General features: G+C 42.5%; 1 protein-coding gene across 3 annotated transcripts in view; it reads left to right on the forward strand.

The window, feature by feature from the left end:
- Window positions 1-27239, forward strand: part of LOC144799627 (intelectin-1-like) — a 110971-nt gene that overhangs the window by 6273 nt on the left and 77459 nt on the right. The window lies entirely within an intron of this gene.

The raw sequence follows: 27239 nt of genomic DNA on the forward strand, positions 1-27239 counted from the left end.
CATTAAATGATAAATACTTTTATGGAAATGGTTCTCTTATCACATCTGGATGAGAGTTACAAGGCAAGCAACTACAGTGTAAGTAAGCAGGGGCCACTTTCATGTGATCCCTGTTCTCACAATGACAAGTAAATTAAGAGAATATCAATAATTTCAATGTGCTTTTGCCTACTTTTTCCTTGCATTCCATCAGTTTCATTTTGCATTTACTATCATAAAGTAGCTTAACCTGAGTGCTAAGAGCAAAAATGATCAACAACTTAACTGATTTGAGATCCTTAGTACAGGCCTTTATTTAGAGTTTGGCGGGTGGGGTACTCTGCCCGAATCTGACAGATATTGTGTCTGCCATACTACAAGAGCCATAGGCTATATAGCACTTATACCAAAGTGTGCCTTTTTTGAGTACCAAAGAGGTAGGCAAAATTCCTTTGAATGGACCTTCGCAATGATCAACCCCATAATTTTAAATATCTGTAATATGTTTATATTAAAAAAATGACTTCATAATGTTCTGTCACAATTATAGGTCCTATCTAAGTCTGTTTTATATAACATGGTTTCCTTAAACTAAAGGTCAATTCACAAAAGCATATAAGAGTACCACGAGAAGTACCACATGAGTACTCTTTTATGTACCCTAATATATTTTTGTGAATCTGCCTGAATGTCCCACTCTCTCTTGGTAAAAGTGCAACAAGGGCAGATTTCTTTCTAGGTAGAGTAATTGCATATGAATACTCTAGTTGATTCCCATGTTATTCTGATTTGAGATGTTTCAAGTCCAATGCCCAAAGACATTTAATAGTGTGTTAAGGAGTTCTACAGGAGTATTGCCCGATGAACTCCAAAATGCCTTTGTGAATAATATGCCCCATTCTGTAATACATATATCATCTCGTCATTGAAATATTAAATTTTCTGGTAAGAATTTCGATGTCTTTTCTTTAGAGGTGGTTTCTATTAATATTAAATTACAAAAACCATTGACAGAGTGCTTATAATTTATCAACGTGTCGGCTTTTCTCTTCACCATTTCTGTCTGCACTTCATTTATGGAAATATAAATAAAAACCAAGCATGTGATAAACATCAGTGAAACGTATGACATTTTTTCCATACCGAAGTTGACTAATTGAGAGGGCACAACCCTCCATCTCTCTTCACACTCAACTCTACAATGGCTCTTGGGTGTAGCCATTTACGAGGAATGTGCCACAACTAAATTGGGCCCTGACAATTATAGCGCTAAAGTCCAGAACTTTCCACCCAAACAGCAATCTATGCTTATAATTTATGATTATGACTAAAAGTTAGTGTTACTACTTATTGTAAGTGATTGAGGGCCAAATTTCAATCTCATTCCTGTTAAGAAAGGACCATTAGCCATGTCTGATGTTGGCAGCTGGAAATATTTTTGCTTTCAGAGGTAAAGGGACATTTTGTCACCCTACTCTTGATCAATTGGCAATATGTAAGGCTATTAAGGGAAATCTGGTGCTGCTCTGCAAGCAGCTCTCTAGCTACCTGTATGGGTGAGTTTGTCGTTAATGCCACAGATCTTTGGACACTGTTAATTTCCTAAGTGGAAGCATTTATTCCCACTTTTCAGCACTCACACCTGTGCCGTAGTTCAAATCTCCAGTGAGGAAAAAGGAAACCTACCACTCTGCTAGATGGTCAGGCAGCACTGCTTTACTTTGTCAAATTGGAGAGCTTAGGGAGGGGTAAAGGTGCTTGTCTTCACCACATATGCTTCCTTATCATCACAGGACTGGCTAGGGGTCAGTTTTGCATTCCATGCATAACAAAGGGATAGCAAGTACTTTAGGGCAGGTCTGGTCAAAATCAAGAGATGCAAGGGTCCAGTCTTTGGCCAGGGTAGCTTCTTGAATAGATTGATGTATTTTATCATATGGCCACCTGACTTGTAGAGTCTCTGGACCACTTCACCAAGACGGAGAACAGTGAATGGAGAAAAGAGGACAGAATATGAATTCCTTGGCAATTAATTTGTTAGCTATGACATACTGTCAACAGTGGCACGACCCAAGGAGAGCAGAATATATATATATAGATCTGATACTATGTGTTGGCACACCTTAAGGGGGGTTGGGGCATCAGTTATGGAAAATGTGCTTCTGCGTTGTTTCCAGAACCTTGTGTCACATAGTGTCATAGGGCTTGTACTTCTACGGTAAAACTGTGCATTTGTTGGACATCACAAACATCAGGATTGTGCCAGACTGATTCTGTGCACACCCTCAAGATATGTTGGCCTATAGTCCTGCTAGTCCACAGTGCACCATCTGCACCCCTAACCTAACAGGGTAAGGAATGTGTGAACAACCTCTGAACATGGCAACCCTGACTCCCCAAGAAAATCATGGTAACAAACCCAAACCCCCTTTGCTTAGTTACTTATGCATACCCTAAGATATACACAAGAAATACACAACATGCGGTTTCAATATTCAATGAAGCAGTATGATTCTTTATTAAAATATGTCCGTTGCAATAATCACCAGAAGGAAACAGAATAATGTAATTAGCATCATAAGAATGGTGAAGGAAATTAATATCTAAACAATTGAGCTATAGCAATGAAAATATGCGGGCATAAAAGTACTGTATTATAGTTTACTCCAGCCTAGCTTTCCCTAACCTAGTCTTGCCGAGGGGGGGTAATCTGCCAAATCTGTCTAACTCTCCATTACCTGTGGGTCAATGTCTACAAGCTGCCCCTCTTGGTGTAGAGTTGGACAGCATCCATCGCATGAGTTGACAGGAATAAACTAAGCTGGAATTCTGGCATGGATTAGCCTCACAGCATTAACTAAATGCTCCTAAACAAAGGCTTGATGTAATAAATATATGTAATGACATCCTCCATGTTGTCATGCCCAAAGCCCAAGTCAGGCCGGTACTTGTTTATTGTATTATGATTGTTCTGTTGCTGAGAGGCCTAAGACAAATAACATTGTGCATGCTGAACATAACCCTTGAACAGAATGATGAAGGTGTCTTGATAGAGTGACTACGAAACAGCTTTGTAAGTAAAATTAATTTGCATAATGTTATCACACATGTACACGCAAATGAATGTGAGTCAAAAGTCAATGTGTTTCAGGAGACTTTAGGTCCATGTCGTGGTCACGAACTGGTCATCCCTTGTAGACATATCTGTAACCTGTTGGGCTGAAGCATCACCATGTAGACACCTCGCAAATGACAACAAATTGATCTTCTGCCAACACCCGGAAACTGATGTTTATTTATAAAAGGTGTCCTTGCCTTGGGCCGAGATCTTGATCTGGCTGCCATTGTTTGTGTGTTATAGATAGCTATGTCACCATATGTATGAAGACAACAACCACGTTTGCACAACATATGTATAAACCTTGTACATGGTGTCAAGGTAGATAGTGTTCTTGCGAGTTGATTCTGTAAGCAAGCATAGTTTCCAAGAAAGTAATCCAGACTGTCACAGACGCAAATGTTTGTCAGATGTCATTTTGTAAAAGTGAAGGCAACTTCAAGAAAGACCCGTGTATATAATGGCAGTGTTTCTCTCCAGGCCTACCTGGAACACATGACACCTACTCGTAGGATATACGTCAACTAAGAAGCTATTCAAATGGAAGAACCTTATTGCTAAAAATGCAGCAGCATGTGCAAAGGAAATCTTAAGTGTCATAAAAATCAAAGTAAAAACTGCGTAAAAGTCAATTATGAGATTTAGAAGCCCAAAGCACAAAGAATGCCAATTTTTCAAAACATAAACGCATTAAAGGGTCAATTTAAAAATCAAATTAAAACAGACTGAATAAATGTTCACACCAAACGAAATAGCCAGAGTTTATGTGCTCCGAGTGGTAGACGAAACATTTCTGTTCCCAGCAGCCGCAGACGATGATCCCAGAGGGACACTTGAGCGCAAGTTTATAGAGCAAATATGTTCACATACAACCCACACAGCAGTGGCCGAGGGAGCAAAAACAGTAAGTCGGGTTCCAGAGAACCAGAGCCAAGATCCAACCGATCTGGGCAGAAAGATCCCAGGGAGGCTCATAGAATGCTACCAAGAGCAATGGAATATACAGGAGACAACTATACATATGGGCTTTTAAGGTGTCCACCAGTATGTTTATGTCTGAAAGCTCAACCAGTTGCGATCCCAGGCATAAATCCAAGGCACACTTGAAAGTGCACAGCAGACAGCGGAACACGGGCTGAACGCAGTGAAGCCACACAAGCTGAGATGATGAGAACCAATGCTTTTTACAAGGGAGCACCAAAGCAGCACACTATGTGCTCATGGCACAGTAACAAATGAGTTCGCCCCAGAACCATTTGATCTTGTAAGAGGACATCCATTACAGAGCAAACATCTTAAAATGACTGTCCTGGCAATCAGCAACAGGACCAGCATTTATAGATCTTAAATCTGCATTTGATCTAGTCCCCCGTAACAAGCTATGGGACAGTCTTAAGGAATCAGGGATGCCCGCTGAAATCTTATTTTTTATCATAAAATTACATGAATCTACTTATGCCAAAGTCCGTTGGGGTCAACAGGGTGAGCTAATAGAACGTTTCCCTGTGAACAAGGGAGTTAGTCAGGGTTGTGTTCTCGCCCCTACCCTCTTCTCGTTGTTCATAAATAATGTTATCTCATACTACACTGATTATCCTACGGACGCTCCTACTCTTGCAGGATCGAGGGTTCCGCTTTTAATGTTTGCAGACGATACCCTAATTTTGTCTAAAACACAAGTAGGTCTGCAAAGAGCCCTCGACCGATTTAGTCTTTTTTGTAAAGACCACGACCTTGTAGTCAATGTTGAGAAGACCAAGTTCATGGTCTTGCATAAACAAAAAAATTTGAAAGCTAGAGTAGAAATTAATAATTTGTCCCTGGAACAAACTGACTCCTTTACATATCTGGGCGTTACTATGGGCAAAAGGTTGAACTGGAAGCCACAGATGAATCTGTTGGTCTTGAGGCACAACCAACTAGCAGGGGCCCTGTTAAAAGAACACAGGCGATCCCAAAGCAAACCAGTTGCTCCGGCTCTAACTATTTACCAAGGGAAGGTTAGTGCTTCAATTATTTATGGAGCTGAACTTTGGGGCTTCGAAAATCTAGTTCCATTAGTCCAAGCTCAGAACAAGTTCCTGAGGGCATTGACCGGCCTTCCTCAATCCACACCTCTTAGACCATTACTTGCAGATTTGGGTTGTGTTTCTTTTGAGGAGGCTGCGGGCTTAAACCTCTTGCCTATTGGCGAAGACTATGGACTACCCCGGAGTTAGCTCCTTGTGCACGAGCAGTTAAGTATATTAGAGAAGCTGATAAATCCAACAAAATCACATGGTTACAAAAGATTAAGGCCACTTTATTGGCTATGGGCCTCATCCATTTGTGGGAGGACCCTGAAGGGAATTCTTTCCCTTCAAAAATACCTTTAAAGCCATATACAGGGACATGGTTATCCAAAAGTCTTTGTCTCTGGTTAATGGTGCTTCCCTAACAGGTCTCTTTCTGGATCACAAAATTGAATATAGGCTGGAGGCTTTTTGGGATACCATCACGAGCCCTGGTGACAGGAAACTCTAGCACCAATTTAGAGTGGGCTCTCTCCCCCTAAAATCTTTTACTAAAAAGCGGGGGATCAATCAAGAAACAAAATGTCACCTCTGCCCATGTGAGGAAGAGACCTTACTGAATGTTCTGTTTGTATGCCCTGCATACAAGGGTCCTCGTCATAAATGGCTTAAGCCGGTTTGTGCTATAATAGGAACAAGATCTTGTCAAACGGCTTTGTGTATCTTAAAAACTGATACTAGTGAAGTCATAGTTACTGCAATGGCTACATTTTGGAGCTGGACGTGGACCCTTAGAAGGTTTAGTTTGCAAGGTTCTACGTAACATGATTGTGTTGAGAGTACTGTGTTTTAGTCTTCTCTGATATATCCTGCTCATAAGAATGAAGGTCTAGCCATAACCTGTGTAAATAGATTTATTGTAAGAGTTTTATATAGCGCTGGCTAGACCCAGAGGTATCTGAGCGCTTTAATGAGGTTCCACAAAATTACAAGATTACATCAGTTCCAATTGACATCAGTTGCTAGACAAACAGTTACAAGAGCATAGAAAACGAGATAAGTGAAGTGTAGAGGGGAAGGGGTAAGGGCAAAGTAATGGGAGGAGATACAACAGAAAGACGAAGGAAAGTCTCACCAAACTCCGGCTGGGTAGGTGACGGTCACGGGGGAAGTCCCAAAACCCATCTCCTCTATAGCTATCAGGTAGCTCCACCGGGCTTTGGCCAAATAGCTAGGTCTCAATGGGAAACATTTAAGGAACATGGAGGGCAAAATAAATGGAGCGTAGAGGGGAGGGGACAGGGAAGGTGAGAAAGGGAGGACAGGGGAAGAGACAACAAGGAGAGACAAAATGAAATCTGTCTAAAGGCCGACTGGGTAGGTGACGACCAAGGAGAGGGTCCACGGCCCATCTCCCCTATAGCTAAACCAGTTAGCTCCATCAGGCATCAGACAAAATAGTTCAATCTCAATACACTGAGAGAGGAGAGAAGGAGAGACATAAATAGAGGGAGGATGCGGGAAGAGACGACAGGAGAGATGAAAGAAAGTCTGGCTAAAGACCGACTGGGTAGGTGACGTCCAAGGACCTGTCTCCTCTATAGCTAAACCAGGTAGCTCCATCGGGCATCAGACAAAATAGCTAGATCTCAAATGACGAGGGGAAATTCACAGGTAAACAGGGAGGGGACTTGGGTCAGGACAGGTGAGGGCAGAGGTCAGTAGCAGGAAAGTGGAGAGGAGTAGAGCGGGGAGGGGTAGGGGGTAGGGGGTAGGGGGTAGGTAGTTCGGTAAAAGTTCGCATGGATCTGCATCTAGTCATTCAAAAAGCAGGTCCGTTCCTTCTCAGGCGCCATCTTGAGGTTAAAACGCTGGGTGAGATTTTCGCCAGAAACCTTGTGTTGCTACGACCGGTTGGAAAGGCGGCCACAGCGTCAGACACTCCCGACCATCCGATGTCCGGAGATGGTTGAACAGTTGTTTAGGGGGGAATTAAGCGCCTCACTTAGTTGATGAAAGCTGGGCTTCAGTGGAACAGAGGCTCTGAGCAGCCAAGTTGGATCTTGGCCTATCCTCCTTTCCCTTGAGGGTGCCGTCGAGAGGTTAGATGAGGTTAGATGACAAGTCGAGCAAAATAAGAGCAGCAGACACCCTGTAACAGATCGTCCTCCATTCATCAGCATATAATGTTTTTTATTTGTTTTTAGTAGGAAAGGATTTATAATCATTTTATTGTTGATATGTGCCTAGAATGGTAACAGAATTCCACCATGATATGTTTAATATGTTTTTTAAAAACAAAATTCCTACCATGAATTTTAAGTATCTGTATTGTTATATGTGTCTTTTATGATTATTTATGATCGAATAAAGACAAATTTGAATTTGAACAGGACCAGCGGAAGACCTCCAAAGATGCACCAAAGGACAGAGTGAATAAAAGATTTAGGGCTAGATGTACAACCCATTTTTGCATGCGCAAACACGTTTACGAACCCGTTTGGCATGCAAAAGCATCATGGGCCATATACAAATCTTATTTAGCGAGTCACAATTTATTTCTGACTCGCTAAATAGGTTTTGCACACTCACAATTACCACCTACTTTAAGTCGGTGGTAATGCATTCTCAAATGGGAAGGGGTCCCCATGGGACCCCTTCCCCTTTGCAAATGCATGCTAAAATATTTTTAAGGCCAGCCAGTGGTCCCAGGGACCACTGCCTGCCCGTAAAAAAGGAAGAAAAAATGTTTCATTTTTGTTTTTTAATGCATCCTGTTTTTCTTTAAGGATAATGGGCTGCATTAAAAAAACTGCTTTATTTAAAAGCAGTCCCAGACATGGTTGTCTGCTGAGCCCAGCAGGCCACCATCCCTGGGAGGGCCTGTCATTCCCAAGGGGCTCGCAAATTGCGAGAGGCACATTAATATTAATGAGCCGTGCAATTTGCAACCCCCATTGGGAATCGCAAACAGTGTTAAACACACTGTTGTACAATTTATTCTGTGTCTCACAATTTGCGACTCGCAATTAGTCGCAAATTGCGAGGCTCAAAATAAAATGGTCGTACATCTGCCCCTAAATGACTCCGACAACTGTCTGCAAGGTGCTAACCAACCCAGAGCTTATACTTTAGAAAAAATGTTCTATTCCCTTTGTATTATGCATATTAAAAATACGATGCACCAGCTCCCCAAAATGTTTTGGGAAGTAAGAGTGGAGTAGCGCCTGCATTTCTGAAGAAGACCTTGCTACCTGAAGAATAAACATCTCCTTAGCAGTAGTTAAGGCCACATACTTTTGAAACCATATGGCTTTCAGTTTGTTAAAAATGCATGGTGGTAAGATCAATTGAAGGCCTAAGCGTCGCCTCCATAACTGTACGGGTAGGTGGAAACAGTACTTGAGTACAACAAGTAACAACAGAAGAAACTGTCACCAGATAGGCATCCCCCGGCTTCATTCAACAGCAACCTTGACCATTCAACATCAGGTAACTCCCGTTAGAGAGTAATCTGAAAGTCGGATGTATCGTGGATGCCAGGGAACCTTTTAACTACCAGGACATGTTTGCCACAGAAGCATTACAAGCCCCATGTAATGAAATGTCTTTGCAAACTAAGAATCCACTTAAAGTACTCTCGCAGTCTGAACTGCTGAGAAATACTTCATTCCCTTATTTCAACAGCAAAACTTAAAAAGGAGTCCCCAAGGCTTGTGTACAAACCCTTCTTCTAACATTTCATATCTGCCCACTTGGTGATGTTGTAGACACTACAGGAAATACCATGAGGAGATTGGCAGTGTAATATACCCACGGATTATCCAATTGACGGATACCATTTCAGCCATGATGAAAGGTAACCTCTCTAGCTTCTCTATGTGTAACAGTGTATTTAGCATCTTTGTGTGGCATAAGTATCTGCTGTTCTGTAAGATGGTATGAGGAAAACAGACTTGTGACGTTGATATGTCACCATGGCACGTGGCCAGTACGTAGTATTTGTAATGTCAAGCTCAATAGCATATTAGACCTAAGTTGTGACTGCCCATGTTGTAACATGGACATCTTTTGTTGCACAATGTTTATTACTGAGGATACTATGTTTCCCAAAGAGTATATCCTAAATGATAAGGTGGTCATACCGTTGTCAATCACTTTAAGAGCCTGTTCTAAATTAGCCCTATCGATTTCTTGCAATCTTTCAGCATCCTCCGGCTGAGAGGCCTTCCATATTTTGTTGTAAATCGCATACAAGAAGCGCTTTTGACATGGTTAATGGGTACCTAACAAATAGTTTCTAAGTTCCAGGTCATATGATAAAAGGGACAAGTGTTGTTTCACCTGGAACAGTGTCGAAGGTTTTAGCCAGTCAAGGTAAAACTTCTCAACACTGTAAGTTGTCACCACCGTTGAGTGTTCAGAAGGCACGCCCTGCATAACAGGCCTACTTGTTTTAAAACCTTCAGTGTTGTCGAAGAAGCATGCCTGAGATCCGTTCATGTCTAGTGTCCATACTAACTATCCCTTCCAATTGGGGTCAGATTTTTTGTATGTACCATTACGCAGCATTGTATCTGATGTATCCTCACTGCAGTGTGTTTTTCGTTGCCAGTTTTCAAAATGTGCAAATGTGGCAATTTGTGGTGTGTTTAAATCTTTAATCTTGGTGAGTCCACGTCATGTTTTTTGCACAGCTTTGTTCAGGAAAATCATTTGTTGTGGTATCAGGCATGCTCTAAACAAAGCCTCAGTTTCCTGAACCTGCCAGTCTCTTGTCTCCCATATAGACTTTATATCTATGGTGTCCTTCCGAAAGTCAAACCCTGTACAGACAGCTGGGAATTTTGGTGTCAGTTAGCATATTTTTCTTTGAAGGTGATGGTGCAAGCCTAATAAAATTTGAGTCAGGGTCAGATTTATTGTAAGCAGAAAATGTTCCCATTGGGTCTAATTGTAAACTGCACGTTGAATTCTTGCTTTATGCGGAAAATGGTAACCGTAATGTTGAAAACAAACAATGTCATCATAATTTGAAGTACCATCATACAATTCATCAGAAGAAAACAGTTGAATGCTGTAGATTTGCTGTGGATCTTCTAGCAGTTCATGCACTGTATCAATTTCCCAATCATTAGAAACAGTATTAGAGGTAATGACATGATTTAAGGAAATTCTGAACAAATGTGATATTTTTAAAGGCTCAGTGGGGCCATTCACATCATACAATACCCTATCTCAAACAATCCCAGCTGGAACTGGAACAGCTATAATGTTCACTAGGAAAAGGTCTCTTCGTTCTTGGTGTGATGTTGAATGTGTTCACCAGTTACACTGCAGAGCGTTCTGGGAGGAAAATTTCATTCAGAAGCAGGACAAATACTGTCACAAAACCAATCCAAAGGACTAGGAAAAGGAAGGCAATTATAATCCAAAGATGTCTCCATGGAGACACGAAATTTGTCCTTTTCAGCCAAAGATAGAAAACAAACACTTTCAGCTTAAAAGGAAGAGGCAGTGGAGGAGGTGGTGGTGGATCAGTTGAATCTGATGAGAAGTCATCAAAGTCGATGAAGCAGCCAGAGTCCATCCAATCTCAACAGGCTTTAGAGAACTGGGAGATGACTCGATCTGCGGTATATTGATGTAGACTGTGTTCTTTTCAGGTTTCTTAATTGAAAGCTTCCATGTGGACTTTCTGTACGGTAATGAGAGGAGGTAGGTAGCTACATAGGAGCCCATGTGGCTTACTGTTCAGTATTGGCCACATAGTGTGGTTTGATCAGACCAATGGGGACAAATCTTTTGTCTTTGCGACCGGTAAGGGCAGAAGAAGTACAGTTCTGGTACTTTCAACAGCCAGGAAAGGTACAGGTGCTCTGAAGTACGCCCAAATTCTTTCTTGTCCAACTTTTTTCTCTGACCAGATCCCCAACCTTGGGATCCAGCCATGCCTTCACTTCTCCAGTGGAGGTGCTTTTTACTTGGACGTTGCTTTGCTCGTCCCAGAAGCTGTTCATTTCCTGTAAAACAGTCAAACGTTCATTGATGTCAAATGTTTTTTCCAGGTCCACTGTGCTGGTATTGTTGAGGTGTGGAAACTACACCTTAAACCCAAACAGGATTTCATAGGAATGTGACCACCAAGGCATTTTCTTGACATGTTATTGAATTCCCTCTGGCTCCTATATAGGCGATGGACCCAACTGTGACCTTAGCCTAGGATTCTCGCCATTAAAGACTGGATTAGGTCACGTTTTGTCTTCTCCACAAGCTCATTTCCTTTGGGATGATATGGAGATAAGAGATGCAGGGTCACACCAAAATTTCCCATGGCCTCTTTGCAAGCCTTAGAGCTAAATGTCGGACCGTGGTCGGAATGTACTGTGCCACCTGCGTAAGTCCTGATAAAGACTCGCAGATCCTTTTATAACAGTCCGGGAGTCAGCCGATTGCTGTGGTCAAACCCACAGGAATTGAAAGCAGAAATCAATTGGTACCAAGACGTACTTATAAACCCCATCTGATGACAGCGGCTGGATTGGTCCAAATTGACACAAGTCTGAGGCTTGTTTGAAATAAGTAGAAGTGTCCGGTGTGGACATGCTATGCTGGAGCCCTTAATTTGCTGGCAGATGTATTTAAGGACAAAATACTTGGTCTGTTTATAAAGACATGACCACCAATGGCGCTACTGCAGTAATTAAATTGTTGCAGCCACCACGCATGTGCAGAAGCCAGACCCTCATATGCAGCTAGTATTAACTTCAATCTGCGATCAGTCTTTGGTATTACTCTATCCCCCACTACAGGAATCTGAGCATATGGTATGTTTTGGGCATCTAAGTTGTAGAGTACTTGAGTTGAAAGCCTTTCAGCAGGTGGGTGTCTTTGCGAGCAACATTGACGGCCACCATAATGTCTCTGTCTATCCTCGTGCTAGAACGAGTAAGTGCAGCAACCGCAGAAGTGTGAACTGCTCCTTATGTGGCTTCATCAGCCATAGAATTCCCTGCAATGTGAAACCCAACACGTGGATGACTCAATGTGTATATTACATGAGTCAAAGGAAAGCAGTCTTTCAGCTTTGCCACCTGTTCCCAAAGCATCTTGTGCTTTATTGTGTAACCCTTTGAATCACTGAATGCATTCTGCCTCCAATAGTGTAGGTATTCATTATAAGACTGGACACAGTAATATGAATAGCACACTATAAGTGAGGAATACAAGATCAGTATTTCCTAGTGCCAGAATTAGAACCTTTAATTCTGCCAGCTGTGCTGTACAATCACCAAGTGACTGTGTGTAGGTTTTCTCAGGATGGAATTCTCCATTGTGTATGCGCCCTTTCACAATTGCGTACACTTCGAAGTATTGGTGCTTCGTCCCTAAGGCAGGCTGGTCGAAACCATCAGTATGTATGATATAATCATTGCAATCTAAAGGCCTTATTTCATTAGGCAGAGGATATTCTTGTTCGTACTGTAGAATGACTTGTGTTTATAGTGTAGAATCAAATATGTAGTCTACATCTGTTGCTGTGAGTGAGTTAGCCCATTGTATCCATTGGAACACTTGCTTTGGTGATGGCCTCTAAGGTCGGCACCGGGGTCACAAGAGTTATACGTTTACCCTGAGCCAGGGCTTGCTATCTCACCACACCACTCTGCACTGCTGTCAGCATTTTTTCAGTAGGTGCAAAAAGCATTTCAGCATTAGTGTACAAATGCGATTTATATGTAATTGGTGCTGTGTCACCTTTATTAAACATGTCATATGTATACTTTGATGTTCCCGCAATGACGTGGATCACCAGGTTTGTGTTTGAAAATGTTTGGAAGCTATCATGTAAGCTTGTACGGAACATAACATATTTGTGTGTTCCTGTGTACAATGTGTGCTTGAGAAGTCTGGACATATCAAGTCATAGAATTGTTTAACCTATTTTGCGTAATCGGGAATGTATGTTCTGCCAAAATGTATGAATATCAATATGGATTGTAGTCTTTTCAATGTCGTTAGAGGTTGAAGCAGCGTACATTTCTCTAAGAACCTGCATAGGGCTGACATGCGGAGTAAGCTACCAATTACAGCTAGATCTGCAAAGGGAGGAAACTAGGTTGGCCTTGGTTCAGTCTGGGGACATGACCCCCTTGGACATACAGCAAGCAAAATTAGATCTCTGTAGATGCATAGAGGATACCTGGGCTTGTTTCGACAGATACACCCTGGAGCAGTGCAGACAGCGGCTACAAAGGGAGGAAGACAAAATGGGGCACCTCTTTGTGTGGATATTGAGTTGCAGACAGCAGCTACAAATGGAGGAAGACAAAATGGGGCACCTCTTTGTGTGGATATTGAGCAGGGAGACCCCCTCCCCGACAATAATGCACTTACCCCGGATGGCAGGTCAGTGGTCACACAACAAGGTTTAGCATAAACGTGTAGTTCTCACTTGCAGGAAGTGTATACAATGGACTCTGCCATCCCCAAACCAGATAAATCCCATTGCTGGATAGACTGGATGTCCTGCAGTTATCATATTAGGCCATAGAGGAGTTGGAGTCTCAACTGACACCCGAGGAACTCAGAGCCTCTTTGGGCATGCTTCCTCATCTGAAATCCCCAGGAGGAGATGTATTCCCGGTTGAATTCTACCAGGCCTACCTGCGGAGATGGCCTGGTACGTGCTTGAAGTCTTCCTTGAAGCAACAGATGCAGCGCCCCTCCCTCTAACTATGCGGGAGGGGGAAATCTGTATGCTCCTGAAACCAAGGGGGAGGGGGCGAATTGAACCCAGCAGCATAATGGCCAATTACTATAATCAACTCAGATGTTAAAATCTTATGTAAATTACTAGCAAACTGACTGGTTCTCATATGTCTACGCTATTCCATGAAGACTAGTGCGATTGTATTCCGGGCAGACATATGGGAATGAACCATAGGAGACTTGCACATGAATTACACAAACCCGGAGATCTGGATGATGAGATGGCGCTGGTCTCTTTCGACCTAGCCAAAGTATTTGACACAGTAGATTGGGGATACCTGTTGGAGGTTCTCCGACTAATAGGTTTTGGCCCTCATTATTGGGAATTGATCAAACTGCTTTACTCAGACCCTGTAGCCAGGGTCAGGGTGGATTAAGTTCTCTTGGACACCTGGGCATTGGGCAGCAGTACTAGACAAGGTTGCCCGCTGTAGCTGCTACTGTTCGCCTGAACCATTAGCCATCAAAGCCAGACAGCAATTGCAGCCATATAGCATCCATTTAGGTGACATACACCACATCATATTGTTGTACGCAAATTACCCGCTATTTTATATCTCGTCGCTTCGCACAGCATTGCCAGAGCTCCTGCATTTCCTAGTGGAATTTGGCAGCATCTCTGGCCGCCGCATTAATCATATGAAATCTTATATTCCCGCTTTCCTCCTTGGTTGTGACCCAGACAGACAGCCTCCCCCTCCTGGGGTTACGATGGGAACTGGTAGCATTCAGATACCTGTGAATACAGATAACTCACAGTCGGGCACAACAACTGAGACACTATATGGGCAGGGTACTTGACTTTCTTAAAAAATCTGTAAATTTCTGGAACACATTACCCCTGTCCTTAGATGGACAGGCTGGCCATCTCTAAGGTAGTACATTTGTTGAGATGCCTGTCCATGTTGCAAAATACCCTATGTCCCATTCCAACACAAATGTTTCGTCACCTTAACTCACTCCTTACGGCTCTCTTATGGGCTTGTAGGAGCAGCAGAGTAGCTTTGACCACGTTAACCAGACCCTATTCTTTGGGAGGATTGGAGGTATCACGTTCGTACTTCTATTACTATGCTACCCAGCTACAGCAGGCAGCTCGATGGCTTGACACAGACCCTAACTAGGAAACGCATCTACTGAAGGGAAGGGTGGATGCAGAGTATCTCCCAGTTATTAATGGAGGGTAAGGGCACACCGAGGAACACTCCCTACATTGTATGACAGACAGATCTATAACAGTGGTTTGTAACTGCAGTTCCTAAGCATGCACCGTTCCACAGAGAGCTCCCAGTCTGGATTCTCAAGCAAGTAAGGGAGATGGCACTCAGTTTGTCCTTCCAGGCCTGGAGGGAGGGGGATTGCAAGCAATGGGTTGGGCTATTGAAAATGCTTGAGATGCATACGGTCCGGGCAAGAGGCAATTTTTACAACACACAGGGTTCGCAGAAATAGCTAAGCAAGCCTGGCCAAGCTATCCAGCGGTCCCACGGACTACCCGCACTCTCGAGATACTTATCACATGTGGTGCAAGCAGACACTTAATTACACATCTTTACAGGGCAATGTGCTCAGATGCAGTAGGCGTTCACCATCGGTCTCCAGAGGCCTAAACTTAGACCCTGATACTCTGATTGGGGATGTGGATTGACATTGAGCATGCAAACTCACACACACACACACACACACACATACACACATAGTCTCAAGCAATGCCCTCTTTCAGCTGATACACAATAATGTCCTGCAAAGTTCCTATTTAACACCCAAGGATTGGTCTCGCCAAGACACATGTACACGATGTAACACAAGTGGGGCGAATTTCCTACATTTGGCATGGTAACTCAACACCATAAAATCCTTCTGGCAGCTGGTAGGCAGTGTATTGATGCGGGCCACATGGCTGCATATTGAGCTGATGCTCCCAATGCTGCTTTTTGGGGGTTTTTAAGATGCCAGAGGGGCCGTAAAAATTACTTATAAATTTGGCCAATTGGCAATGGCCCGGCGTAGAGCTGTTATCACGTGGCTGGCCCAACACACCCCAATGAAAGAACTCTGGCACAGGGATATAGCTGAGTGAAAGGACGACAAGGTAGATATGCACGATAAATACATTACAGGCTCCGACAGATAAGCTCCTAGCTCGCACCTCTGGAGAGACAACGGGCACGGACTCAGACCTGATACACATGAGGCAAAACACCTCAGCATGGGGGAAGTACAGGCATGAATGTGCAGGGGAACATCTTGACCTGTGGCAAGGTCACCACAAGGGCCCTCGAGGAAAGGGGAGACTTAAGCCCAGTTCCAGGATTACATGGAAATGTTATATGACAAAGCAAAAACAAGGAGATGATGGACGGAGCACTGAAACTTTTCAGAACCTCACCCCCAGTCACAGATGAGTCTGTAGCAAACACTCTTTGAGTTTTTACACCTACCCCAAAGCATTTTTGTGCTTTGTGGTATACCCTATGGAATCTCTAAATCCATTCTGGCTCCAATAGTGTAAGTACTCATTGTAAGACTGGACACAATAATACGAATCACACACAATTGTATGGGAAATCCGGAATCTGTATTCTCCAGTGCCAGTATTAGAGCACTGAGTTCTGCAAGCTGTGCTGTGCAACCACCTAGTGACTGTGTGCAGGTCTTGTGATGGTGGAATTCACCATCCTCAATTCTACCCCTAACAGCGGCGCATGCTGGCAAGAATTGGTGTTTTGTCCCTATGCAGAAATGTCAAAATAGATGGTGTATCATACTGTTCAAGAGGCATAACTTCATTAGGCAGTCGATATTCATTTTTGTATTGCAGGTATGCTTGTGTCTGTAGTATAGAGTCTAATCTGTAGTCTACATCTGTTGCGGTGAGAGAGTTGGCCCACTGTATCCATCATAAATGTAAAGGGTTAGAGTTAAGAATGCTGGCCTTTGTGACAGAGTCAAGGGATGGAACTGGAGTCACAACAATAATGCATTTCCGCTGAGACAAAGATCTTTCTCTCTCTAATGCCGTTTGTACCGCCATCACAATCTTCTCGGTTGGTTAAAACGCATCTCAGCATTGGTGTATAAATGTTATTTAAATGCAATAGGTAGAGAGTCAACGTCATTAGTGTGACATAGGTATACCCGCAATGATACAGATCATCAGGTTGGTGGTATTTACACGTGTTAAGTGTTTTTAGGCTCGCATGTCAGCTTGTACTGAACGTAAAGTGTGTGTTTGTTCAGCAGTCCAGTGTATGCTTGAAAAATGTTTATGTATTAGGTTGTAGGACAGTTTAACTCGTTCTGCATAATCTGGAATGTAAGTTCTGCCAAAATGTAGGGATCCCAATATGGACTCAAGTTTCTTCAGTGTGTTTGGTGGTTGTAAGAGTGCACACCTCTCTTAGAAATGCGTTGCAAGGCTTTTGCCTTCACATTACAGTTTATATCCTAGAAACAGGACACTGAGGTGGGTATTTTTTTATTTTTTTTAATTAAATTTGTTGCTCATGTGAGCGAATCCCAAAACAATGCGATCCCCTCTTGTTAAGTGCGTAGAAAGATAATCATCCGTTAAGTAAATGTCATTGAGATAGGACAATGCCTGGTCAACAAAATGTTGTAAAAGTTCAGTAACCCAAGCTGAAAACAGCCCTGGGCTGTTCTTATACCCCTGGGGATCTTGAGCGCATTTAGCGGGCTGGGGTCTCAAAACGGTCCTGTTTTGTGAACCCATCATGCTAAATGTGGTCAAGTTCCTGCTTTCAGGTGCTATATTTTGGCAGAAAAATCTATTTGAGATATGCAGTGTTGTTTTGTATTTCTTTCACACTATGTTGTTCTTTACCCCCGCGCAAGGAAAGTCTTGTACAGCAAATGTGCGTGTAGCTGTGTTCAGGTGTCTGTAATCAAATACCAGAAGATATGAATGGTCCGGTTTCATTACTGGAAACTAAGGATTATTCATAAGGGGTGTGCAACTTTCTATTACACTTTGGTATTTAAGTTGTGTGAGTCTCTCTATAACTTGTTTTTTTGCCTAATTTGTAATGCGGTATTGCCTTTGAGGTCATGGGCTGACCTCACTGGTACTACATGGTAAGGGAGAACAGTCATCCCATCCCACATGGTTGGAGATAACGCAGGAGCTAGAGCTAATGCTCACTCCTAGCATATGAATGTTTTACTGATTATGGAATGAGGTCGGAAAAAGCTGGTAAAATTACTAGTTCTCTCTCTGGGCAATCCATCACAAATTTAGCTGGCTATTCTTTTTCAGCCAAGAGAATGTCGCAGCTGAATGGCAAGTTCTTCCAAAAGAGAATATTAATGTATCTTAGTATGTTCTCCTCCAATTGGACTTGCATCTCATGTAAACGATGAAGCAAACTCGCCCTAGTATCTGATGTTTCCATGTGGATATAGTCATTCAATGCTACTGCCACCAGACAATTCATCAGGTAACAGCAAACTATTCTGACTTCTGCCATGTTGTCCAGCGTCGGCAGAGTCCACTCCCCACTCAGAAGCAGTGTCCTCAATATCCTTGGCATGTTTGACTTTCAGTACCATCGCCACCTTCTTTTTGAATTGAGGTTTTGACTGTTTTGGTTTAGCTTCCTTTTTTACTATGTAATCAGAAGAGCGTAGTTAGTCCTTCAGTTTCATGTACTCCTCTGATCTGCGCTCTGACCATCCTCCTCTCTCCAAGCATTTATTGAATGAATCCTGAAAGGATCAAAATGAGCATGTATCAGTTTCCTGATACCCATCAGGCATCTTAATATTGTCACGATTGCACAGGTTGTAGCGCTTTTTCGTGGCCTTGTGATGCAGAGATCTACCCTGTGACTTAGTCTTTTCTTTATGTTTCTTATCATCCCACTTTGACTTAACCTTTTGAGAATTACTCTTAATTTGTGTGTTACTAGTTCTGGCTCCCAAATTATCTCGGCCTACTATTGCATAGGCTTCCTCAATAATTGTAGGTATCTCGAGCTCTTGTTCTCCCGAGTGAAGTTGGTGAGTTGTTGACGTGATGCAAAAGCTGCTGCTTCCCTTTTAATGTTACTCATCATTATGGCAGACACTGCAGCAAAGTTGCCTATCGGTTTCCTCCCCAAATCCAGCGCAAGGGCTGCTCCGTACTAATTTTAAATCGGTTTAAGCATCTCTGGCAAAACAGCTAATGTAGGAGCACCATGAGTTCTGTTGTATACTGCAGCAAAAACGTTACTCCTAGTTGTGCAGTCTTCCAAAGGAGAAGCCATCCCCATTTGCAAGTATATTGTAGGAATCCTGTGGTTTCATATGGAGAAACACTACTTTAAGCTGACTTGTTTTTAGTGCATTTCGCAAAACAGAGGACCCTAGTAAATTAGGATCATGTAAATGATAGACATACACTGAATAGTATGTATGTCCTTTGTCCAGCCGGACAGGAATTTATTAATTTGAATATTTTATACTGGTTCATATTGTAAACATTTATACACAAGTGGGCACAACCTGTGACCCACAGAAAACAAGACAAAACAAGTGAAGACAAATTATGTACGGGCGCACAAGGCGGTCTGTACTAGTATTCAGTTTACAGACTTGGATTCATTTTAGCAAACCATTGTAAAAGACGTTTTGTGACTTTGTAGAAAACATATGGTGCTTTTTGGTCGACGACGTTTCGATGCAATTAGAAATGCAAGCATCATCATCAGGACAAAAAATATCATATCATGTTTGTCTTGAGAACATTTTCATAGTAACACAGCCTCTATAACATTTTACACAACGACATGAAATAGGAGGTGGAAGGAAGAAAAATGGGAAGAAAGACATAAGCAAAATTTGCGTTAAAATTCGAATTGCTAGGCATGAGTTCAGTTCATATTCTGGTACCGCGAGAAACTAACACACTGTGTAGCACTACAGCGGAAGAAAAAGTGTGTGACTCCGAATGGATCTGTGTGATTATTAGCAGCTAAGCGAAACTGGTTTCAATTATCATTCGTGATTTGGAAGGCATGCTTATCAAACGAAAGGTAATTACTAAGGATTTCAGGTGATAAGAACGGTGACTGTATTTATTCATGACTATAATTTACATTAAAAGAACTTTTCGGCGCAGTGAGATCTTTTCGGCGGAGTGGATTACGTGCATAGAAAATTGGAAGGAGAAAGATTAAACAGGAGTGGTATACCTGCGTGGGGACCACGCGTATTTCCAGATAGTGGTGGAGTAACGGTCTATTATTCTGCTCGTTTGTACACTGAAGCAGTTCTGTCAGGGTGAGTGAGAGAGGAGAATTAGATGTACTTAATGGCAGTTGTGCTGACTACAACTGTGATTATAAAATGGATACTCACTTTAACCGGCCATTCCAGACGGCGCGGCGCGTTTGGTAAAGTGGATGACTAGGGGGGAGAGAGAAGGAGATGGAGGGGATAATCGGTTGGGTGAAGATCACGGGTGAATAAACAAGTAACCGGCGAGCCTGGCAGGACTTACTTCGTATTGCGAATTCCAGGGCCGCTAGCACGGCAGCACGATGCTCCAGCGTACACATTTCTGGTGAATAAAAAACTGGATCATGAGCTCAGGGGGTCTAGTATCGGCAAGCGGGTGCACAAGGGAATAGAATTTGCAGCATGCAGTTACTTACTCAATGTTGTCTTGCTCGATGGCAGGACGGATGGGGTTCTGGCGGTGATCGCTGCCGGGGTGTGGGCGGGGCATAGTATTTAAGACCAATCTTGGAAATCGAGATGGGACTCGGGCGGGTGAAGGGAGTCACAATGGGGTAGGAGGAGGGGCGGCCATCTTGGAGTGGGGTTGAGGAACCCAGGAAATAAAAGAATAGTGACAAGTGAAAATTACTACAAGTGACTTATATGTCTGTATACAACAAAAACACTTAACCAAAAGTTACATTGTGGTCTAGACGATCAGGAGAAATTGTCCTTTTTAGGGGAAGTTTCTTTATTTAAGAAACGTCACAACAATGATGTCCAATCCTCAACCGAGAGACGTTACTAGAACCTCGAATCAAGAATAACCAAGACAGAATCACCTGTGTGACCACATTTTCCCCTGCATCCAATGCGATTAAGAAAAGTGTCCTAAAGCATTGGCCAGTACTAAATGCCGGTGTCCTTAACTTGGAACGACCATTGTTTGCCTTCAAAAGAGCAAAGAATATAAAAGATCACTTAGTATGTTCCTCACTTCCTCAGCCAGTTGCCAGAACTACTCTCAATGATGTGTGGAACTTACCTGCTCTCAAAGGCCACGTTAAATGTGGCCAATGTGTCTCTTGTGACTCAACTATCGAGGGTAAGACCTTCTCCTTCGGCACAATTAAATATGAAAGACACCATTTCACCAATTGCAATTCTTCAAATGTAGTTTATGCAATCTTCTGTACATGCATGTTGATATATATAGGACAAACAAGCCAGAATATTAAACTACGGATAGGACAACACAGAAGCAGGATCCGCTGTCAAACTGCCAATGCGCCCCTTGTCGAACATTTTTTGGAAAAAGGTCACACAGAGAATGATTTCACATGGACTGTGATCACACAGATAAAAGCCCCACCTCGGGGAGCAAACATTTCTCAAAATATGAACAAAGAAGAGCTACACTAGATTCTGAGAACGGACAGTATACGAAAAGGCCTGAACCGGGTTGAGGATTGGACATCATTGTTGTGACGTTTCTTAAATAAAGAAACTTCCCCTAAAAAGGACAATTTCTCCTGATCGTCTAGACCACAATGTAACTTTTGGTTCAGTGTTTTTGTTGTATATAGACATATAAGTCACTTGTAGTAATTTTTACTTGTCACTATTCTTTTATTTCATGGGTTCCTCAACCCCACTCCAAGATGGCCGCCCCTCCTCCTACCCCATTGTGACTCCCTTCACCCACCCGAATCCCATCTCGATTTCCAAGATTGGTCTTAAATACTATGCCCCGCCCACACCCCGGCAGCGATCACCGCCAGAACCCCATCCGTCCTGCCATCGAGCAAGACAACATTGAGTAAGTAACTGCATGCTGCAAATTCTATTCCCTTGTGCACCCGCTTGCCGATACTAGACCCCCTGAGCTCATGATCCCGTTTTTTATTCACCAGAAATTTGTACGCCGGAGCATCGTGCTGCCGTGCTAGCGGCCCTGGAATTCGCAATACGAAGTAAGTCCTGCCAGGCTCGCCGGTTACTTGTTTATTCACCCGTGATCTTCACCCAACCGATTAACCCCTCCCTCTCCTTCTCTCTCCCCCCTAGCCATCCACTTTACCAAACGCACCGCGCGGTCTGGAATGGCCGGTTAAAGTGAGTATCCATTTTATAATCACAGTTGTAGTCAGCACAACTGCCATTAAGTACATCTAATTCTCCTCTCTCACTCACCCTGACAGAACTGCTTCAGTGTACAAGCGAGCAGAATAATAGACCGTTACCTCCACCACTATCTGGAAATACGCGTGGTCCCCACGCAGGTATACCACTCCTGTTTAATCTTTCTCCTTCCAATTTTCTATGCACGTAATCCACTGCGCCGAAAAGATCTCACTGCGCCGAAAAGTTCTTTTAATGTAAATTATAGTCATGAATAAATACAGTCACGGTTCTTATCACCTGAAATCCTTAGTAATTACCTTTCGTTTGATAAGCATGCCTTCCAAATCACGAATGATAATTGAAACCAGTTTCGCTTAGCTGCTAATAATCACACAGATCCATTCGGAGTCACACACTTTTTCTTCCGCTGTAGTGCTACACAGTGTGTTAGTTTCTCGCGGTACCAGAATATGAACTGAACTCATGCCTAGCAATTCGAATTTTAACGCAAATTTTGCTTGTCTTTCTTCCCATTTTTCTTCCTTCCACCTCCTATTTTATGTCGTTGTGTAAAATGTCATAGAGGCTGTGTTACTATGAAAATGTTCTCAAGACAAACATGATATGATATTTTTGTCCTGATGATGATGCTTGCATTTCTAATTGCATCGAAACTTCGTCGACCAAAAAGCACCATATGTTTTCTACAAAGTCACAAAACGTCTTTTACAATGGTTTGCTAAAATGAATCCAAGTCTGTAAAACTGAATACTAGTACAGACCGCCTTGTGCGCCCTTACATAATTTGTCTTCACTTGTTTTGTCTTGTTTTCTGTGGGTCACAGGTTATGCCCACTTGTGTATAAATGTTTACTATATGAACCAGTATAAAATATTCAAATTAATAAATTCCTGTCCGGCTGGACAAAGGACATACATACTATTCAGTGTATGTCTATCATTTACATGATCCTAATTTACTAGGGTCCTCTGTTTTGTGAAATAGACTACTGCCCAAGGACCCTAGTGCTATTCCTTTTGGGTTTTCCCTTGTTTTGTATAATTGTTTTTAGTGCAAGCCAGAACAGAAATTCCTCCAGTCTGATGGGAACCTTACCCAAGACTGCATTAATCAGTTGTGGGCTTATGGTGAATACAATGAATAGCTCAGCCATTGTGCAAGAACAGTGACTATATGCAGTTTTATAAGTACTGTATAACTGTCTATTCCTACCTAGCACGTCCTTAACCTAGTCTTGTGTAGGGTGGGCAATGTGACAAATCCCTGCCTGGTGGTCTAACTCCCCATTACCTGTGGGTCAATGTCTGCGAGGTGCCAGTCTTAGTGTAGAGTTGGACAGCATCCCTTGCATGAGATGACAGGAATCAGCGGAGTTGCAATTCTGGCATGTATTGACTTCGCAGTGTCAGCTAAATGCTCCTTTGAATAAACAAAGGCTTGATATCATATATAATAACATCCTCCACATTGTCATGCCGAAAGCCCCAGTTTGGCCAGTATTTGTTTATTCTATTATGATAATTATGTCGCTGAGAGGCCAAAGACAAATAACATTGTGCGTGCTGAACCTAGCCCTTGCACAGAATGTTCAAGGTGTATTGACAGAGTGCCTATTAAATGGCGTTGTACACAAACTGAGTTCAAAGACAGTTATCCCATATGTGCCTGCAAATAAATGCGTGTCAAAAGTCATCGTGTTTCAGGAGAGAAGGCAGCTTAAGAAAGTGCACATGCAAAACGGTGATGTCTTAACTGGGCCTCAACAACCCCACATGACAGTAGCTTGGCCTGAAAAGTGTCAAGAGAAAGCATAATACTCCTGGGGTTCAAGTGTGATAAATACCACTCCACTGGATCTGAACTGGAAATCCCTACTCAGGGGGGCTCTTTGCCAGAGGTCTTCAGTGTAGTTTGGTGAAGGGCCCTGAATGATGGGGTGTGGGAGTGTGTGCAAGTTGAGTAGAGTGGGAGTGAGTGTGTGTGTGTCTAAAAATAGCTATGAGAGTCCAAAATAACTTCATTTGGAGGATGCTGATGCTATGATTAAAACAGATTACGTGAGTTTTGGCTGGCTAGGAAAATTAAACTTGCTGCAGCTCAAGGTGAAAGGTGAAGTGTGGGAGTGGTCAATTGGTCGACATGTTTCATGCCTCAATTCTCCAGATGGATGAGCTGCATTTCATCGGGGCCGGGTGGAGAATAACCTCATCTACTCTGCTAAAGGAAGAACAGTCCGTGTCCTTGGAGGCTCCGTCCCTGAGTACAGAATTCAAAGTCAAATTCGAGGTGCAAAAGGAGGGTGGGAGTAAAAACAATCTACCTTCTGGTAATACCTAGAAGGGATTATGGGGAGGCCCCAACCTGGATGGCCCGGACACTAGCAAAACTGACGAGGGCGAACAACTTGGAATTAGCTGCTCCTGCTCATGGTTCCTAACCACGTCCGGACATCGGGGGTAAATATTCCAATCTGACTAGGACGACGTAGTTGAGAAAGCTATGGCGGCTTGCAAGTGGGTTCAAGTCAGGGGGTCTCCAACCTTTTTGGTATTAAGAGCTGCTAATGTTCAATGAAAATCATGTCTAGCTACTGATATTAGTGTCATAATAGAGATCTTATTGGATTGATTACATTAGGTGACTGTATGCAAGATTACTACATTTATGACCTCAGTATATTAGGTAGAGTTGCATGCAGTAATGAAAAAAAAGACATTTTTGCCAACTTGGAAAGCCACATGAGTAATACAAAGCGTCCAAAGCTCCAGTGCCCCCAACAACATGTTAACATTCTTTGCAATTCTTCCTGCGGTCACATGATTTATCACTCAAATATCAGCTTTAAATATATTTAGGAAATGCAGTATTGTATTTCCAATGTTGTCTTATGAGTTCTGAAAATACACACATTTTCGTCTGTAATACAAAATCTCGATTTTGGTATGCAGATATTAGTTCAACCAAGGAAAAGCTTCTAATTTAGTAGGTTGGGCTGCACCTAGGTGAAGTATTTACAGGTAGCTGAAGAGGTACTAGGAGCTCACGAACTACTCATTGGAGAAGTAGTAATTTATTTGCATAGTTAATAAAAACCATTACAATTCGAATAAAACCATTGCAGTTCGTCCATTAAAAAATGACATGTATGTACTGTGCATTTTCACCATATCAATAATATAACGTATAAAATAATTTGCAATTTTTAAAATCATGATGATTAAATTCAATTTACCAAACATTATTATATAAAATTCATCTTAGTTTCATTGTTCTCTGAAAGCTTAAAGCATACTCATTTCTGCTGCTCCTTAGAGTAGATATTATTAGGCAACACTTTAGTCATAGTTCAGTTTAATTAAATAACTACGAACTTAGTTGAAGGTTAAATTCCTGCATCTTTTTCTCCACCACCTTCATAAACTTTACCAGGCTGCAGTTCAGCTGCGGATCGTCTGGTGTGAAACAGGCAAGAACTGCATGTCTGCGAGTACGTATTCCTCGTAGGTTAAACTGGAATTTCAGCAGACGTTTTCTTTCCTCCAGCAGTTTGTCACAGGAACACAACAGATGTGTCATGTCCTCAATTTCCTTGCCACATAAACGACAGAGGGAGCCCCCTTTATCCCTCAGCCAGTGGGGAAGATGGCATATACAGGGTAACAGGCCCAATCTGAGCTTTAGAAATTTCAGTTTTCTAATTCTTGAATACCCCTGGTCGAGGTAGCTCTGTTGACCTTGTTCACAATAAGAGTTTAGGATAATCCATCCGTGTGACCTCTTGGCAACAGTCGCCTTGTCCTCTATCCACGAGAGATATTTTGTTGTTTTCTTTACTAATCTTTTGACCGTGGAGTGATTAGTAGGGGTATTCCACAGCTCCTGTATACCTAAGGTGGCTGAGCTTTTTTCCAAGTATTTGGCAGCTGGCGAGGCCAGATTTCTCTGTATTTCTGCCCATAAAAAGCTGTTTAAAGTTCCCTTTTTGGCCTTCCTAATTTTGTCCCAAGTAGTTATGTAGGCCCCTTGTCTTGCCAGAGACTGTTTTTGGCCACCAAACTCTAACCTAAGTTGTGCCGGGGAGGTATGTTTTGGCAGACCAAAGATAATCCTATATGCTGCTGCCACAGTTTTGTCCAGAGTCACTGCGTCTCTTCCTCTTTGTGCTTCGCTGCCATAGATAATTGTAGGCAAGTGTTTAGCCCATATAACTTGCGTCATCGGAAGGAGAGATGGACTGGTGAGTCTTCCATTTAGTTTTTTTAAGGAGATTGCTATCGTAATACCTTTTCATCTGATGCTTTCTTTTTGGATGATGAACTGACCGCTGCTGTCAATTTGGACCCCTAAGTACTTTTAGACTGACGTGTCTTGTATGCGGATGTTATTCCAAAACCAGCTATGAGGGTTTTTTCCTTTCTTGTTAATTGACATTGTTTTGGACTTCTCCAAATTTATCGTCAGTTGATTCTCATCAGAGTACTTTTTTGTTGCATCCACAAGATTTTGCATCCCTATTTTAGTATGACTAATTAGGATCAGGTCATCTGTATATAATAGTGTTGGAAGTATTTGACTTCCTAATTTAGGTGCATGAGAATTGCAGTTATTAAGAACCGGGATGAGATCTCCTAAAAACAGGTTAAAGCGAGTTGGGGCCAGGACGCATCCTTGTTTGAGACCTTTATTTGTTGGGATGCGTCTTGATAGATAGGAGCCATCACCCAACTTCACCTGTACCCATGTTTCGCTGTGCAAATTGATCAGCAGGTCTAATAACGGCTTTGGTATTCCCCACCTTTCCAATTTGGACCATAAAAGGTTCCGGTTGACATGGTCGAAAGCCGCCTTGTAATCTATGAAGCACAAGTGGATTGGCATTTTAGTCGATTTTGCTTTATCGATTAGCAGACTCATAGTCAAAATGTTCGTTGTAGTCCCTATCGATTTGGAAAAGCCGGTCTGATTGATGGGGATTAGGGAGTTTTCTGAA

Source organism: Lissotriton helveticus, chromosome 12 (assembly GCF_964261635.1).
Source record: "Lissotriton helveticus chromosome 12, aLisHel1.1, whole genome shotgun sequence".
Classification (NCBI taxonomy): Eukaryota; Metazoa; Chordata; class Amphibia; order Caudata; family Salamandridae; genus Lissotriton; species Lissotriton helveticus.